At 43.4% G+C, this 17,009-nt stretch overlaps 1 long non-coding RNA gene across 1 annotated transcript in view; it reads left to right on the forward strand.

The window, feature by feature from the left end:
* Positions 1–5,311: 5,311 nt before the first annotated feature.
* The window catches only part of LOC125117693 (uncharacterized), a 35,918-nt gene continuing 24,220 nt past the window's right edge, over positions 5,312–17,009 (forward strand). The window contains exon 1 of the long non-coding RNA XR_007132690.1: positions 5,312–5,597. This is a non-coding gene — a long non-coding RNA (uncharacterized LOC125117693). The remainder of the gene's footprint in view (positions 5,598–17,009) is intronic.

A 17,009-nucleotide genomic window follows, 5' to 3' on the forward strand; every position in this document is an offset into this window, starting at 1 on the left:
ACGGCGGGCGCCTCGGAAGTGGCCTGGGCCTGACAACAACTCCCGGCCTAGGGCCTCGCGCACTCGGCGGCCCGCAGGGACGGGCGGCGGGGCGGGGCGAGGCGGGGGCGACCCGGCTGCGGCTCGCGGTTGGGGCGGCGAGTGTGCGGGGCTGGGCGGGGGGCTGTTTCCGGGGAGAAGGGGGCGGGGGGGCGTTTCTGAGTCTGGAGCGGTGGGTTTGGGCCCTGACTTTCTTCCTTCGCCACCGCCGGCAGAGGTGGCGGTGCTGCCCCTTTTCTCCGCTCCCCCCCCCCCCTCCACGAGGAGGCTCCGGGTGTGCGCGGCCGGGCCCGGCTTGCTCCTCCCCTTCCCTCTCCGCTCCTCGTCAGGAGGAGGGAGGGTGATGGGACTCGCTGGTTGGGCCCTAACCTCCACAACCCCTCCTTCTCGCCTCGCTCTTTCGGCCTTTCCCCCCTCTCGGCCCTGACGCAAGGCCGGGGGCGCGCACGCACGTCGCGCTCCGAGAAAACCAAAGGTGAGTGGCGTCAGGGGCAAAGGAGGCGGGAACAAAGTTGCCGCGCACCGGCGTGCTCGCTCCCGCCAAGCGACGGGTGTTCTGACCGGAAGTGACGTACTGGAGAGCGCTCCACTTCCGGCGAGGGTGGGACTCTGTGTGAAGAAGGGTTAAAGAAAGGAGAGGATGCATGCGCCGCCCACTGCTGTCGCTGGAGCGTCTCGCAGTGATGGCACGCGGGTCGTGCCTGTTGCTTGCGTCCGGCGCGCCGTGCCGGCCCCGGATCTCCGCAGGCGCCGCACCGCCTGCCTGTCGAAAGGTCACGGCTGGAGAAAGAATCTGGAGACTGAGGAGTAATGCCTTTAATGGCCTTCTGGGCTGGGTATTCACCACAGCGTCCACCCTCAGCCAAGCCTGGGGGTTGGAACAGCTGCCAGAGGGAAAGAGAGCACCCCGTAAAAGAGGGCGGAGGTGGCGTTAGCGTAAACTATCCGGTACACCCAAGTTCCAGGCCCCGTCTTAACCTAAAAACACAGAAATCACAGTCTGGAGCTTTCATAACCACTCAAGTGTGTAAAAAGTTATAGTAACACGAGGAATGATGCAACGTTAGAAGGGAGTACAGAAAACCCCAGAATTATTACCGGCGGCCTTGAAGTCAAAACGTCTTCCTCAAGTGAGAAATGCCCTCTTGGCACTTCACCCACTTTCACCTTAGCTAAACCTTTGGGGCTGCAAAGTATAACCATTTGGTGACCTCACGTCTCATTGCTGGCATTACCAGGTATGCCTTTCAGTTACAGACTGGGCTTTGGGAACAATTAGGTTGAAACTCAAGTGGCTCCTTTGAGTTTTTAGTATGGTTGCGAAGGAAAGCTGAGCAGTGCTGCATGACCCTTTTCAAGTTTGTTAGGTCTGCTCAGTTGGTTCTTGCTTCTGAAATACTTAGTACCCATCCGTCATTCCTGCCTTAAGATAACTAATTGTAATTGACTTGATATCCACTAATACTGTCTGTACCTCTGTCTGGACTGATCTAAGCTAAACTCAGACTTCACTGAAAGAATGAATACAAAGGGCGTTTTCTGAAGGATAAAGGAGGAGGCAAAGGGATATTGGAAGTCGGTTCAGGTCCCACAAGGATAGGCTCCGTGTGGCCCACTCGGTGCAAGCTACCATGCAGTCAGGAGGATGTGCTAAGTGCATTGGGAAACTGAATAGAAAAGTAAGAGGCAGGATGCCTTAAAAAGTTTCTCCTTAGCAGTATTGTTGAATGAAAGTCCTAAAGCCAAACCAGTTAGGAAGTGGATTTTTCCAACTACAACAACAACAGCAAAACTCTATCAACCTGCCCTGTCATCCTACTTTGAAAGGCCTGGAATAACAGAACAAGGAAAGCCTAAAATAAGAGGTTTGTCTAGAATTCCTCCTATCTGTGACCAATTCCACGTAAGAATATCATCTTCCATACTTGAAAAGAAAACTCGTTCCATAGTAAATATATAGCTTGCAGTCCAGGTTGCAAACAGAAAACATGCACTAAAATATTTTTAGTGAGCTTCTGCCACCCCAGTGTGTTTCTGCAAAGATTCTATCTTGGGAGTGAGGGGAATGGGGAGAAATGGAAGAAGTGAAGCATTAGAGCTCCCAGAGATAACCAGCCCACGTGCATTGAAATGCTAATAATTAACAGGGTTCAAACTCCACAAAATGAGAAAACCTTTAATTTACAAGTCATCTGTTTCTTTTAAGTTTGTCTACTTACTGTCCTGTAAAGAGACTTGAAATTGCCATGCAGGACTATACTTTAATATTTTACTGTTTGTGTGTTGTGACATATCATATGATGGCTTTTTTAAAAGGGAAGAAAAGAAAAGGAGGTGGTAACTTTTTTTGCTTTCTTTATCTAACAGGTCATACCATGTCACCTGTTCTTAATGTGTGGCCTGAGCCTAAAACTTTTTCAGTAGATGTGCAATCAAAGCTGTTTTCATTTTATGATATGATTTGTCTTTATCATTCTCATTTTGTCATGAATGTAGAGTGGAGTTTTCCAGAGGCAGCATGACATGATGACATCATCATTCTGATGGCTAATGGAATGTGTGCTTGTGTGTTCATATGTTTTCTAGAGTGTTCTAAGATACTAGGTTTCTGAAATGTGTAAACATTTGGAATATCTGTCTAACTCAGTGGACCAGTATTTTCCAAATAAGTAATCGATGATGTTACAAAATCATGAATAAAAGATTCATTCAAGCTGCAGGACAGGGAGTTCCCCTTAGTGGCTCAGCGGCAGTGAACCCATCTAGTATCCATGAGACACTGGTTGGATCCCTGGCCTCAGTGGGTTAAGGATCCGGCCTTGCTGTGGCTGTGTAGGTGTAGGTCACAGACGAGGCTCGGATCCGGCCTTGCTGTGGCTGTGATGTAGCTCTGCAGCTCTGATTCGACCCCTGGCCTGGAGACTCCATATGCCACAGGCGTGGACATAAAAAGAAAATAAAAAGGAAAGAAACTACCATGGAGGTTCAGTGTAGTATCAGAGAATAAACACAATTTTTTGGAAAGGCTATGAAAATACTCCCTCTCTTTTCCAACAACATCATGTTCATATATTTCTACCAAAACAACATACTGCAACAAATTGCATAAAAAGGTACATATGGGAATTCCCACTGTGGTGGGTTAAGAATATGACTGCAGTGGCTCAGGTCGCTGCAGAGGTGCAGGTTCAATCCCTAACCCAGCACAGTAGGTTAAAGGATCCAGAGTTGCCACAGCTGCAGCTAGGATTCAATCCCTGGCCTAGGAACTTTCTATGCTGTGGGTGAGGCCATAATAAATAATAAATAAATAAGCAGATATGAGAATCCATTTCAATTCTATTCAATCAGTCAACAAAGAGATCTGAAAAGGTAAAACAATAATTTTTTGGTTTTGTAAAGATAGTTTCTTTCATTTAAATGTGGTAGTTGTGTTAATATATGATGTTGTTCTTTAAGATAAATATTTTTAAATTATCTCCTTTTTTCGGCCATACCCCTGACATGCAGAAGTTCCTAGGCCAGGGATTGAACTGGAGCCACAGCAGTGACAATGATGGATCCTTAACCCACTCAGCCACCAGGGAACTCCTCCATTTTTATTTCTAATATCAGTAGGTATAACTCATAAAAACAAAAGCTGGAGTTCCTGTCATGGCACAGCAGAAACAAATCCAACTAGGAACCATGAGGTTGCAGGTTCGATCCCTAGCCTCACTCAGTGGGTTAAGGATCCAGTGTTGCCATGAGCTGTGGTGTAGACTGGCAGCTGTAGTTCTGATTAGACCCCTAGCCTGGGAACCTCCATATGCTTCAGGTGTGGCACTGAAAAAAGCTATTTTGTGGTCCTCAAAATTTTTTCTTAAGTGTAAAATTTCTTCAGTCCAAAACTTTTGAGAAATGCCATATAAAAATCATTAAAATTCCAGTGCTTCCCTTCATGCTTCTAATGATACAGACAGTTCACAGATAGGTCATAGACTATCATTCCAGAATCCTCATAAGTAGGAATTTCTTCAGTGTCTTTCAACTTTGCTTCTCCTTTAGAAACGTTGGTTGGTTTGACTTTCATTTAGGTTTCTGTCAGTCTTGAAACAATTTAAGCTCACCTTATTTCAGCCCACTATTCTTCATCATAAAGAAGAACATCAAGCATATAGAACTTTTCATTTCAGTAATAAAAACAAGCAGCGTCTAGTATTTCCTGAGCATGTACTATATGTCAGGCTCTGCGCTGAGTGCTTTATGTTTGTTTTCTCATTTAATTTTCTCAACAGCGCCTACAAATCAGATGAACATGGTCTTTGGTTTGCCAGTTGGCTGGGGTGGTCCTGGTTTCTGCCACTTGTTCAAGAATAATTACTAATAGTATCCACTTCCTAGCACATACATTTCCCATTTTGGACATAAATTATCTGATCACACTCCCTGTAAAATTATTATCCACAATTTACAAATTAGGAAACTGAGGCATAGAAAGATTGTATCTTGCGCAAAGTACACGGCTAGTAAATGTGGATCTGGGATCTAACCCAGGTCTGTCGAGCTTTGTAGTTCAGTCTTTTAAAGAATTATGAGCTGTTTCAGTGCTCCTGAGATTTATGTTGATCCCGACCACAGTAATATATTCCAGAATAAAATAAAGCGTAACACAGAAACTTATGATAAAATTTTCAGTTCAATTGCACTAGTGAAATACAGACATAAGAGACGTGTCATCTCCATGCTCATCTTTTGTACGGTTCAGAGGCCCGCGTTTGCTATTAACACTGGGCTGAAAAGCAGTGTGTGGGTGGGTGGGCTGGGTGGGGTGGGAGGCAGTTCTTGCAGTTCAGTAAAGCTGAAGGATGCCTATTTAGAAAACAAGAATGGTGGCCCAAACTGTTAGGGATTCTCCCTGATCATAAGTAACAGAACACTAGTTTTGTTGGGTGTATAAATGTGCCCAGCTTAAAACTGCATCTGCCAGCGCTGCTTACCAATGAAGGAGCTGACCATACTATGCCGTTCTGGGCAATGAAATGCAAGTGAAAGTTGTTGGATGGGGCTTCTGGGAATGTGTTTTTTGTTTGTTTGTTTGTCTTTTTGCCATTTCTAGGGCCGCTCCAGTGGCATATGGAGGTTCCCAGGCTAGGGGTCTAATTGGAGCTGTAGACGCCGGCCTACGCCAGAGCCACAGCAACTCAGGATCTGAGCTGCGTCTGCAACCTACACCACAGCTCACGGCAACGCCGGATCATTAACCCACTGAGCACGGGCAGGGACTGAACCCGCAACCTCATGGTTTCCAGTCAGATTCGCTAACCACTGAGCCACGACGGGAACTCAAGGGAATGCTTTCTTAAAATGAAAGGCCCATTTAGCTGACCTTGCCTTCTGCTTTTCTTTACATCTGGAACTCAAATGCTATACTGGAGTTTGAGCAGCCATCCTGTGACTGCAAAGGAACACGCACATGTTAAGGATGCTGGGTGAAGGGAAGAGAGAAGGTCCTGGCTCTCCAAGGACATTGTGGATCTTCCAGATCAGCCCTGGACTAAAAAAGACGTATATGATAGGTAATACGTTTAAGCTACTGTTTTTTCCAGTTGTATTACAGGTAAGCTAAATGCCTAAATATTACAGTATGACCCCATGCCCCCCTCCCACTTCAATAGGAGGGTATCATTGGAGTTCCCATCGTGGTGCAGAGGCAACAAATCCGACAAGGAACCATGAGGTTGTGGGTTCGATCCCTGGCCTCGCTCAATGGGTTAAGAATCTGGCGTTGCCATGAGCTGTGGTTTAGGCCAGCAGCTGTAGCTCCAATTGGACCCCTAGCCTGAGAACCTCCACATGCCACGGGTGCAGCCCTGAAAAGCGCACACATGCATGCGCGCACGCGCGCGCATGCAACACACACACACACACACGCACACAAATAGGAGGGTATCATTAATAACAGCATTTTTTCCTGCTCATCCTAAGTATAGCCTCAGAATCCATCTCAACATAAGTGCCTAAAACCCACAGTGCAGCAGAATCCCCGACGTTACCCAGCAGCTCAGGCTTGAGAAGGACGTGGTCCTTGTGTGGTTCTGCAGCTGGCAGCAGAAGGGCAAGTAATCAAGCAGTGACTATTTGCAGCGAGAGGACTGTGATACTGGCCCCTCCTTTCTTGGGCGGGGGCGGGTGGGAGGACCAGTATCCTTTCCTCTGGCACCAAGGCCCCAGTGTAATACCCCAGGCTGTGGGTACCCTCATGTCTCTACACTGGCCTCCTTGGTCTCTTTCCATGAGAGTGAAGCCTTTCTTGCTGTGTCTATCAACACTCTGGGCTCTCCCATGCATTCGAACTGCGGTACCTGCCCTTCTCAGGAATGGGGGCCAGAGGAAAGGGAGGCGCTAGGAGAAAACCTTGGGGTTTGTACCAGGCTTCAGGGATTAAGTTCTTCATTCACTAAGAAAGGAATTGGCCACACAGAGGGGGTGGGGACCCAGAGTTTGGGGGAACTGGCTGGAGGGAAGGTGAAGTTCAGCCATACTCCCCATTGTTTCCACTCTGCTCTTAAATAAAGAAACCTGGGACATAGACACACAGAGGGAGCAATATATTCCAGAATAAAAAAAAGGAAAAAACAAAATGGACAGTAAAAATTTAAGATCAGTTTCACCAGTAAAACTGAAATGATCAGTGTGTCGTTTGCATGCTCATCATTCACACAGTTCAGAAGCCCATTACCTTTGAGTCAGAAATGCTACCAACAATGAAGTTATTTTTCATGCTTGTCCCGGAGCAATTTTTGTAATTATTTGGGGGAATTGCTTGGTCCAAAAATTCAGGACTCACACTCTGGGCACTAAACTACATATATGAGTTAAGCATTTATTATAGAGACAAATCAATACATTGAATCATGTCAGGATTTAAACGTACGTAATTTGGAGTTCCCATTGCGGCACAGCAGGTTAAGAACCTGACTAGTATCCTTGAGGATGTGGGTTCAATCCCTGGCCTCATTCAGTGGGTTAAGAATCGGCATTGTTGAAAGCTGCTATGTAGGTCGTAGATGCAGCTAGAATCTGGTGTTGCTGTGGCTTTGGTATAGGCCCACAGCTGCAGCTCCAATTCAACCCCTAACTTGGGAACTTCCATATGCTTCAGGTGTGGCCCTAAAAAAAGGGGGTACATAATTTATCGGAATAAATATTTTTGTTAATGTATTTCACAAGAATATTTACATTTAGGAGATAGATATTCAGGAATATTTGGAAGTTCAACTGCAGAACAAGAATAAATTTATAATTACATCACCTAGTAGATGTGATGCTGAAAGCGTAAACAAACAAACAATTCATTTAGGTTGTGTTAAAAGTTCTCATTGATGGGGTCCTTATCATCTTAAATTACATTATTGGTGATATAGTTCAAAGTAAATAATTTCCACTAGAACTTTTAAAATGAAAACATGAGTCTTATTCTGTGTTCAGATTATTGCAATAAAATTAACAGAATCAGCATTTTGGAACTGATTCACTCTTATATTTATGATCAGATGATATTCAACAATGGAGCCAAAACAATTTGATGGGGAAGAATAGCTTATTCAACAAATGGTGCTGGGACAACTCAATAGCCACATGCAAATGAATGAAGTTGGACTCTGGCTTCCTTCAATGTACAAAACTTAGCTCAAAATGGATCAGAGACCTAATATACGATCTAAAACTACAAAACTCTGAGAAGTAAACATCCGGAATAAATATTTGCAATCTTGGGTTGCACAAAACCTTCTCAGATTCAACACTAAAAGCACAAATGACAAAAGAAAAAATAGATAAATTAGACTTATCAAAATTAAAAATCTTGTGCCTCTTCAAATGACACCATCAAGAAAATTAAAAAGTGCATAAATCTCTACAAATTGTATGCATATATGTAATATGTCTGTATGGTAAAGAACTTATAGGTAGAATATATAAAGAACAAAGAACTCCCTCAGCTCAATACGGAAAGATAAATAACCCCATTTATTTATTTATTCTTTTGGGCCACCTCATGGCATATGGAGTTCCTGGTTCAGGCAGTCTCCCATCCAAGTACTAAACAGACCCAACCCTGCTTCACTTCCAAGATCAGGCTCATTCAGGGCAGTATGGCTGTAGACAGGAGGTACTAAGCCACAGCTGTGGCAACACCAGATCCTTTAACCTACTGTACCAGGCTGGAGACTGAACCTGTGTCCTGGCACTGCAGAGATTCCACCGATCTCATTGCACTACAGTGAGAACTCAAAATAACCCAATTTAAAAAACGGTTAAGGAGTTCCCATCGTGGCACAGTGGAAACGAATCCGTTGCGAGTTAGATCCCTGCCCTCGCTCAGTGGATTGGGGATCCGGCATTGCCGTGGCTGCAGTGTAGGTCGCAGATGTGGCTTGGATCTGGCGTGGCTGTGGCTGTGGTGTAGGCCAGCAGCTACAGCTCCGATTCGACCCCTAGCCTGGGAACCTCCATGTGCCACGGGTGCAGCCCTAAAAAGACAAAAATAAAAACTAAAAACGGTTAAAGGGGAGTTCCCTTTGTGACTCGGTAGTACCGAACCTATGAAGACTATTATCAATTAGGACTCGGGTTCGATCCCTGGCCCCAGTTGGTGGGTTAAGGATCTGGTGTTGCGGAGAGCGGTGATGTAAGTCACCGTCTCCGTTTGGATCTTACGTGGCTGTGGCTGTGGCTGTGGCAGGCAGCTGCAGCTCAGATTCAACCGCTAGGAACTTCCATATGCCGCAGGTGTGGCCCTAAAAAGACAAAAAAAGAAAGAAAATGCTAAACACAAAGCCACAACATGACCTAGCAATTTCACTCCTAGCTGTATGTGCTATATACCTATGAGATATAAAACATTTCTACATGCAAAAACTTGTACACAAATGTTTATTGCAGCACAATTCTTAAAGCCAAAAAGTGGAAACAGTGCCAATTTCCATCGACAGATGAATTTAAAGAAGTGACATAACTCTACAATATAGCATTTTTCAGCAATAAAAAGGAATGAATTTCTGATACATGCTACAGCATTGAAAACATGCTAAGAGAAATAAGCCTTTGTTTCCATCTTTAATCATCATCTAAAGTTCACTGTATTATTCCCATTTAATACTCAAGGAAAGTAAAGCCCAAGGAGACTGAGTTTCTACAGCCACATAAACAACATGTGAAACCTGAATTTTAATCCCAAAGCACATCCTAAACACAAATCAGACACTTTGTGATCTGTACCCACACAGTGCCTTTCTTTCCCTCAATCATGTCCTCAGTGACACACAAATGCTACCCATCTTTCTTTCCCCTTTCTGTTTTGGTGCCTGGCCTTCTCTCCAGTGTCCTGGGCATAGCTAAACCGTTCCAGTGGAAATCAAGGGATTTTGGAGCTGCAAGGAATCTTTAAAAACTAAGCTCAATCCCCTCATACTCACTCTATAGATGGGAACCGAGATTTATGCAAATCAAACGTCTTGCCCAAGATTCCAGAGCTACTCTGTGAAAGATGCTCTGTTTATTTTGTCTCCCATCCAGTACTCTTTACATTTGACTCATGGTTTTCAAACTTGGTAGTGGTACTCAGAGACATCCCAAGGGGTGCACAGGCTGGGAGAGGCTAGAGGAAGTCATCTTTGTTTTTGTTTGTTTTTTTGCCTTTTCTAGGGCTGCTTCCGCAGCATATGGAGATTCCCAGGCTAGGGGTCTAATCAGAGCTGTAGCCACTGGCCTGCGCCAGAGCCACAGCGACGCTGGATCTGAGCTGAGTCTGCGACCTACACCACAGCTCACGGCAACGCCGGATCCTTAACCCACTGAGCAAGGGCAGGGATCGAACCCGCAACCTCATGGTTCCTAGTCGGATTCGCTAACCACTGCGCCATGACGGGACCTCCAGGAAGTCATCTTTGGATGATCAACTTCCATACTTCTAAAACTGGTCTGCCTGAGGATGTACTTCAGGTCAGGGTATCTTGTTGGTTCTCTAACATTATAAAACAAAGACACAGCTCATTCTCTAATCTTAATGACACATTGTCCTAAAGCTTAAGAACAAAGACTAATCAAGGCATGACTGAAATCTTGTGTGTGGGGGGGAAGGCTTTCTAAATCAAGATAAATGACTCATTGGGAGTTCCTGCTCTGGCTCAGCAAATTAAGAATCTGACTAGTATCCATGAGGACACAGGTTCAATCCCTGACCTCGCTCAGTGGGTTAAGGATCCGGCGTTGCCGTGAGCTGTGGTGTAGACATGGCTCGGATACCACGTTGCTGTGGCTGCAGTACAGACCAGCAGCTGCAGCCGTGATTCAACCCCTAGCCTGGGAACTTCCATATGCTGCAGGTGTGGCCCTAAAAAAAAAAAGAAAGAAAGAAAAAGTGTCTCATCGTAGCAGTAGTATTCTTCTATGAACACATACATATAATACATTTACTAGTATTTAAAAATTATTAAAACATGAAGTACAGGGAATTTCCTGATGAGCTAGTGGTTAGGATTCGGCACTTTCACCACTGCAGCCCAGTTCAGTCCCTGGTCTGAGAACTTAGATCCCACATCAAGCCACTGCACACCACAGCCAAAACAAAAAACCACAAAAACAAAAACCATGAAATATATTTGCAACTTTAATCAATTGTATGTTACTGATATTTGAAATTATGACTAAATCTAGAAGAAAATTTTTAACACGTACATATTTTTATGGTAAAGATGTATGATAAGGTGATCAATAAAAGATCGAACGTGGGTTCAAAAATATGTTAGTATATTACATTAGGATAAAATTATGTGAGAAACATGGAATGGAAATACAAACTGAAAGAGGAAAATAACAATGTAAAATTTCACCTACTGAAGTTTGGACATAGTTTTTTTCCTCTTTTCTAGGGCCCACCCCGGGGCATATGGAGGTTCCCAGGATAGGGATCTAATCAGAGCGACAGCCACTGGCCTACGCCAGAGCCACAGCAACACCAGATCCGAGCCGCGTCTGTGACCTCCACCACAGCTCATGGCAACGCCGGATCCTTAACCCACTGATCGAGGCCAGGGATGGAACCTGCAACCTCATGGTTCCTAGTCAGATTCATTTCTGCTGCACCACCACGGGAACTCCTACTCCAACGATCTTAAAGGCATTTATTGGAAGGATATTAAGAGCTCATGAAATGACAGGAAGTTGTGATACCGGGCTTGAAAAATAAGTAAATCGCTGAGTAACTGCAGCAGCCAAGAAGCTGGAAAATGTTAGCAGGAAATGCCTAATAGGCCGAGAGGGACACCTTTGTTGTGGGGCGTGGCTGCTCCCCCCTTGGAAGTCCGTCTCAAGGGCCCTCCATCTACCTCCTGCTGTGAAGTAAATCGTATTGCCCCTTTGTCTGTCTTTTTGTCACTTGGTCCAGATTAAAGTTTCTGGAAAAATAGTCACTGGGTAAAAAATCCCGTGTCATGCCGGTGATGCTGGAACAGCCGAACGTGGCCTCGCTTGCCTCGAGATGGGAAGGCGCGCACGCTTCTCACTGAGACCCGGGGCGGGGGCGGGATTCCCTCAAACGGGGAGAAGGCTTGGGTACGGGGCCGAGTACAGCTGTCTGCTGCAGCTGTCTAGAACTAAAGCAAAATATGTGTTCCCACACGGCGCAGTTTGTTTTGGTGCCATGTATGTATTTAGGGCCTCTACAATGGCTTAAAAAGTAATAAAAACACATGAATTGAGTGTGATGGTTTTAGAGAAACATAATCCTCATTCTCTAGTCGAAAGGAATATTCACTACTTCAGATATGGTTATGCTAGAAGTTTTACTTAATGCTCAGTTAAGAATAGAAAGGAATTACAAAATGGACACTTAAAACATCAATGGAAAAAGAACTTAAAATACGTTTGGTTGCATTGTGCCCAAGTTATGTAGGGCTCCAGTCTCAATAGCACACAGTTCTACCTTTCTGTGGAAATTGCCGTAAGTCTGGAAATCCTAAGACCTTGAAAATCACCTACCAAATTTTAAAATGTCTGTATGGGTTTTGAGGAAAGTTTGTGGTGATTGATGTTTCCTGAAAAGCCAGTAAGAATTGGGGCTCGTATAAATAAAATGAAGTTTTTTTCTCAGATATGAAAGATAGGAACCACCTAAGGAAAAAAAAAAAAAAAGGAAAAAAAAGCCAGGGTAAACCTGAAGAGCTAGGGGTGAAAACAAAGTCTGCATCTGCACAAAACCCTGTGCATGAGTGTTTACAGGCGCTTTATTCATAATTGTCCAAACTCGGAAGCAACCGAGATGCTCTTCAAGACGCGAATGGACAACCAAACTGCAGTACACTCGGAGAAGGGAATTTTAGTCAGCAGGAAAAGAATTGAGTTACCAAGTCACAAAAAGACATGAGTGGGGAGTGGAAAGATAAATTAGGAGTTTGGGATTAACAGATACACACCGCTATGTATAAAATAGATAAACTGCAAGGACCTGCTGTGCGATCAGGGAACTATGCTCAAAATCTTATAATAACCTATAATGGGAAAACTGAAGATTTTATACACACACGTACGTGTCTATATATAACTGAATAAGATTATGTATGTATGCACATGTATGTGTATACATATAACTGTAGACTATATGTTATATAGTATACATAACTGAATATAACTAAAAAAATTTGCTGTATACCTGAAACTAACACAACTTGTAAGTCCACTATACTTCAGTTTTAGAAATAGTTGTTAGAGGAGTTCCTGTTGTGGCTCAGTGGAAATGAACCTGGTATCCATGAGGACATGGGTTCAATCCCTAGCCCTGCTCAGTGGGTTAAGGATCTGGTGTTGCTGTGCGCTGTGGTGTAGGTTGCAGACGTAGCTTGGATAGGGCATTGCTGTGGCGTGGGCCAGCAGCTGTAGCTCTGATTTGACCCTTAGCCTGGGAGCCTTCATGTGCCGCTGGTGTGGCTCTAAAAAAGCAAAAAAAAAAAATTGTGAATCTCTTTTCTGCAGGAATCATCCATTCAGTCTTACTGTTTCTTCCTTAAAAAAAAAAATCAACTTTATTGGTGGATAATTCATGTATGGTAGAGTAACAAATGCATAAGTCATACAATCACCACATAATCAAAACAAAACCAAAAGTTTTCCAAAAAAAAATTTCCTCCCACCTCATTGAAATCAAAACCCATCACCACCCACCCCAGGCACCTAACTGTAGATTAGTTTTCATGTTCTAGAATTTCTGATGAATTGAATCATAGAGTGTGTGATTCTGGATTCTTAATGTTTTTGAGCTTCCTCGTGTCGTAGCAGTAACTCATTTCCTTTTCTTGCCGAGTAGTACTCCACTGCATGGCTACACCCACGGTTTATGCACCCACCTGTGGTTGGACTTCCAGGTTGTTTCCAGTTCAGGACTATGATGAATAAGACTGCTCTGACATTCATGTATCCACCCTGGGGCATCATGGCAAGGAGTTTCATTCCCCTAAAAAAGTCCCCTGTATTCCATCTATTCCACCATTTCTCACTCCCCTCAAATGTCTGGCAATTGCTGATCTTTTGAACACCGTCATAGGTTTACTTTCCTAGAATATAATTATAATTGTCGTGATACAGTTTAGTCTTTTCAGGCAGGTTTCTTTTCCTTAACAATGTGTATTTAAGATTCATCCACGTCTTTTCACGGCCTGATGGCTCTTTTCTTTTCATCACTGAAGAATATTCCCTTATACTGATGTACTGCAGTTTGCGTATCCATTCACCTACTGAAAGATGCCTTGGTTGTTTCCACTTTGGGGAGATTATGAATAAAGCTGATGACGTTATTATTTGTTTGTAGGTTTCTGTGTAGACATAAAATCTCAAATCAGTTGGGGAAATACTTGGGAGTACAACTGCTGAATCATATGGTAAGACTACATTTAGGCTATTTTTAACTTGTAAGACGTTGCCAGTGTGTCTGCGCCATTTTCCATCCCCTCAAGCCAATGAATGAAGTTCCTCTTCTCCACATCCTCACCTCCAATAGGCTTCATCAGCTTTTTGGACTTTAGGGATTTGAATAGGTATGTAGTGGTATCTAATTTTTGTTTTAATTTGAAGTTTCCTAATGGCAGATGCTGTGGAGTATTTTTTTCATATACTTGCTATCTCTGTATCTTCTTTTTAAGATTTTATGGAGGTAGAGTTGATTTACAGTGTTGACTTGTGCTGTGCAGCAGAGTGATTCAGTTATACACACGTATATATGTATGCATATATGAGTGTGTTTATATATGTATGTACATACATATGTACACACATTCTTTTTCATATTCTTTTCCATTATGGTTTAATCACAGGATATTTCTGTATATCTTTTTTTGATGTGTTCTTTTCATATCTGTTGCCCATTTTTAAAAAATTGGGTTGTTTTCTTATTGTTGAGCTATAATATTTCTTGGTATATTAGTTATACAAGTCTTTTATCAAATACGTGTTTCACAAATATGTTCTGCCTATCTGAGGCTGGTCTTTTGACACTCTTTCGCAGAACCAATGTATTCAATTTTTATAAAGTACAACTTATAAAGTTTTTCTCTCATGGATCATGCTTTTATCATATCTTAACATTTATCACCAAACCCAAAGTTATCTATAATTTCTCCTTTGTTTCCACTAGAAGTTTTATAGCTTTGCATTTTACTTTTTTTTTGTCTTTTTGCTATTTCTTGGGCCGCTCCCACGGCATATGGAGGTTCCCAGGCTAGGGGTCGAATTGGAGCTGTAGCCACTGGCCTACACCAGAGCCACAGCAACGCGGGATCCGAGCCGAGTCTGCAACCTACACCACAGCTCACGGCAATGCCGGATCGTTAACCCACTGAGCAAGGCCAGGGACCGAACCCGCAACCTCATGGTTCCTAGTCAGATTCGTTAACCACTGCACCACGACAGGAACTCCTATAGCTTTGCATTTTAAAACAAAGTCTATGAACCATTTTTTAGTCAATTTTCATTAACTAAAGATGTGTAAAGAGGTTTTTTGTTTGTTTTGTTTTGTTTTTGTCTTTTTGCCTTTTCTCGGGCCGCTTCCCGTGGCATATGGAGGTTCCCAGGCAGGGGGCTCTAATCGGAGCTGTAGCCACTGGCCTACGCCAGAGCCACAGCAATGCAGATCCGAGCCACGTCTGTGACCCACACCACAGCTTATGGAAACGCTGGATCCTTAACCCACTGAGCAAGGTCAGGGATCGAACCTGCAACCTCCTCTTTCCTCGTCGGATTTGTTAACCACTGCACCACGACAGGAACTCCTAAAGAGTTTTTTAATATTTCATTTTCTTTCAGTTCATTACTGGTATTTAGAAATAGTTATTATATCTTATGATAATAATGTTTATTTATGTCTTTTGAATAATTTATTCCATCTGACTTGTGAAATTTATTGGCATAAAGTTCTTCATAGTATTTTAAATGTATACTGTCTCTTTTCATTTTTTTAACCTGCTTAGCTAGTAACTCATTATTTTTATTCACTTTTACACAGGGTAAACTTTTTTTTTTTTTGCTTTTTAGGACTCCACCTGTGGCATGTGGAAATTCCCAGGCTAGGGGTTGAATCAGAGCTGCAGCCGCCGGCCTATGCCACAGCCACAGCAAAACCAGATCCGAACCACGTCTGGGACCTACACCACAGCTCACGGCGATGCCAGATCCTTAACCCACTAGGTGAGTCCAGGGATCGAACCCGCCTCCTCATGGATGCTAGTCGGGTTCATTACCACTGAGCCACAATGGGAACTCCTACAAAGAGTACACTTATAGGGGTTCCCATCGTGGCTCAGTGGTAAACGAATCTGACTAGGAACCATGAGGTTTCGGGTTTGATCCCTCCTGGCCTCGCTCAGTGGGTTAAGGATCCGGCATTGCCATAAGCTGTGGCGTAGGTCGCAGATGAAGCTTGAATCCCAAGTTGCTGTGGCTGTGGTGTAGCCCAGCAGCAACAGCTCCAATTAGACCCCGAGCCTGGGAACCTCCACGTGCTTCCGGTGCAGCCCTAGAAAAGACGAAAGAGAAAAAGAGTAAACTTTTAGTTATTAGTTTTTGTTTATCCACTTTCTATTTTGTTGACTTCTACTCTACTCTTCACTGTTTCTTTCCTCCTGCTTACTCTGGGTTTAACTCACTCCTCTTTTACCAGCTTCTTAATGATAAAGCATAGATTGTTGAGTTTAGATCTCAATTTTTAAATATACACACTATCCAGATAATTAGACTCTTCTCATATCTTTTGACTGCTAGTTTCTACTTTAATTGCATTATGATCAAAGAACATGCTCACTATAACTTCAGTAAGTGTAAATTTATCAAAACTTGCTTTATGGTCCAAGATATGCCCTATTTTAGTGATTATTCTACAGCCATTAAAAAAAATATGTATTCTTCTGTTGTTGAGTGTAGTGTTCTTTATTAAAAACGTTTTTTTCTATCAATGCTAATGGGTCAATTTGGCTTAAAGGTCTTCTGTATTCTTACAGATCCGCTACTTAATCTACGATTCCTATGCTGAGTGAAATCGCCTACCGCAATTGTGGATTTTTCCATTTCCCCTTTAATTCTGTAAACCTTTGCTTCATGCATTTTGAAATGCTGTTATTAAGTGCATACACATTGAGAAATCATGTATTCCTCAGGAATTTAACTTCCTCCCCATTTTTCATACTGAATTTTTCTCCTGGCGAAGGGGTCATATCTTCACCTTCTTCACTTATCTAGTAATTTGATTTGTAATTATTTATCTAGTAATTTAATTTTTTTCCGTTTTAGGACTGTAGTCACGGCATATGGAAGTTCCCAGGCTAGGGGTCGAATCAGAGCTGCAGCTGCCGGCCTCCACCACAGCCACAGCAGTTTGGGATTCGAGCCTCATCTGTGTCCTACATCATAGCTCACAGCAGCACCTGATCCTTAACCCACCGAGTGAT

The sequence above is a fragment of the Phacochoerus africanus genome, chromosome 16, assembly GCF_016906955.1.
Source record: "Phacochoerus africanus isolate WHEZ1 chromosome 16, ROS_Pafr_v1, whole genome shotgun sequence".
NCBI lineage: Eukaryota > Metazoa > Chordata > Mammalia > Artiodactyla > Suidae > Phacochoerus > Phacochoerus africanus.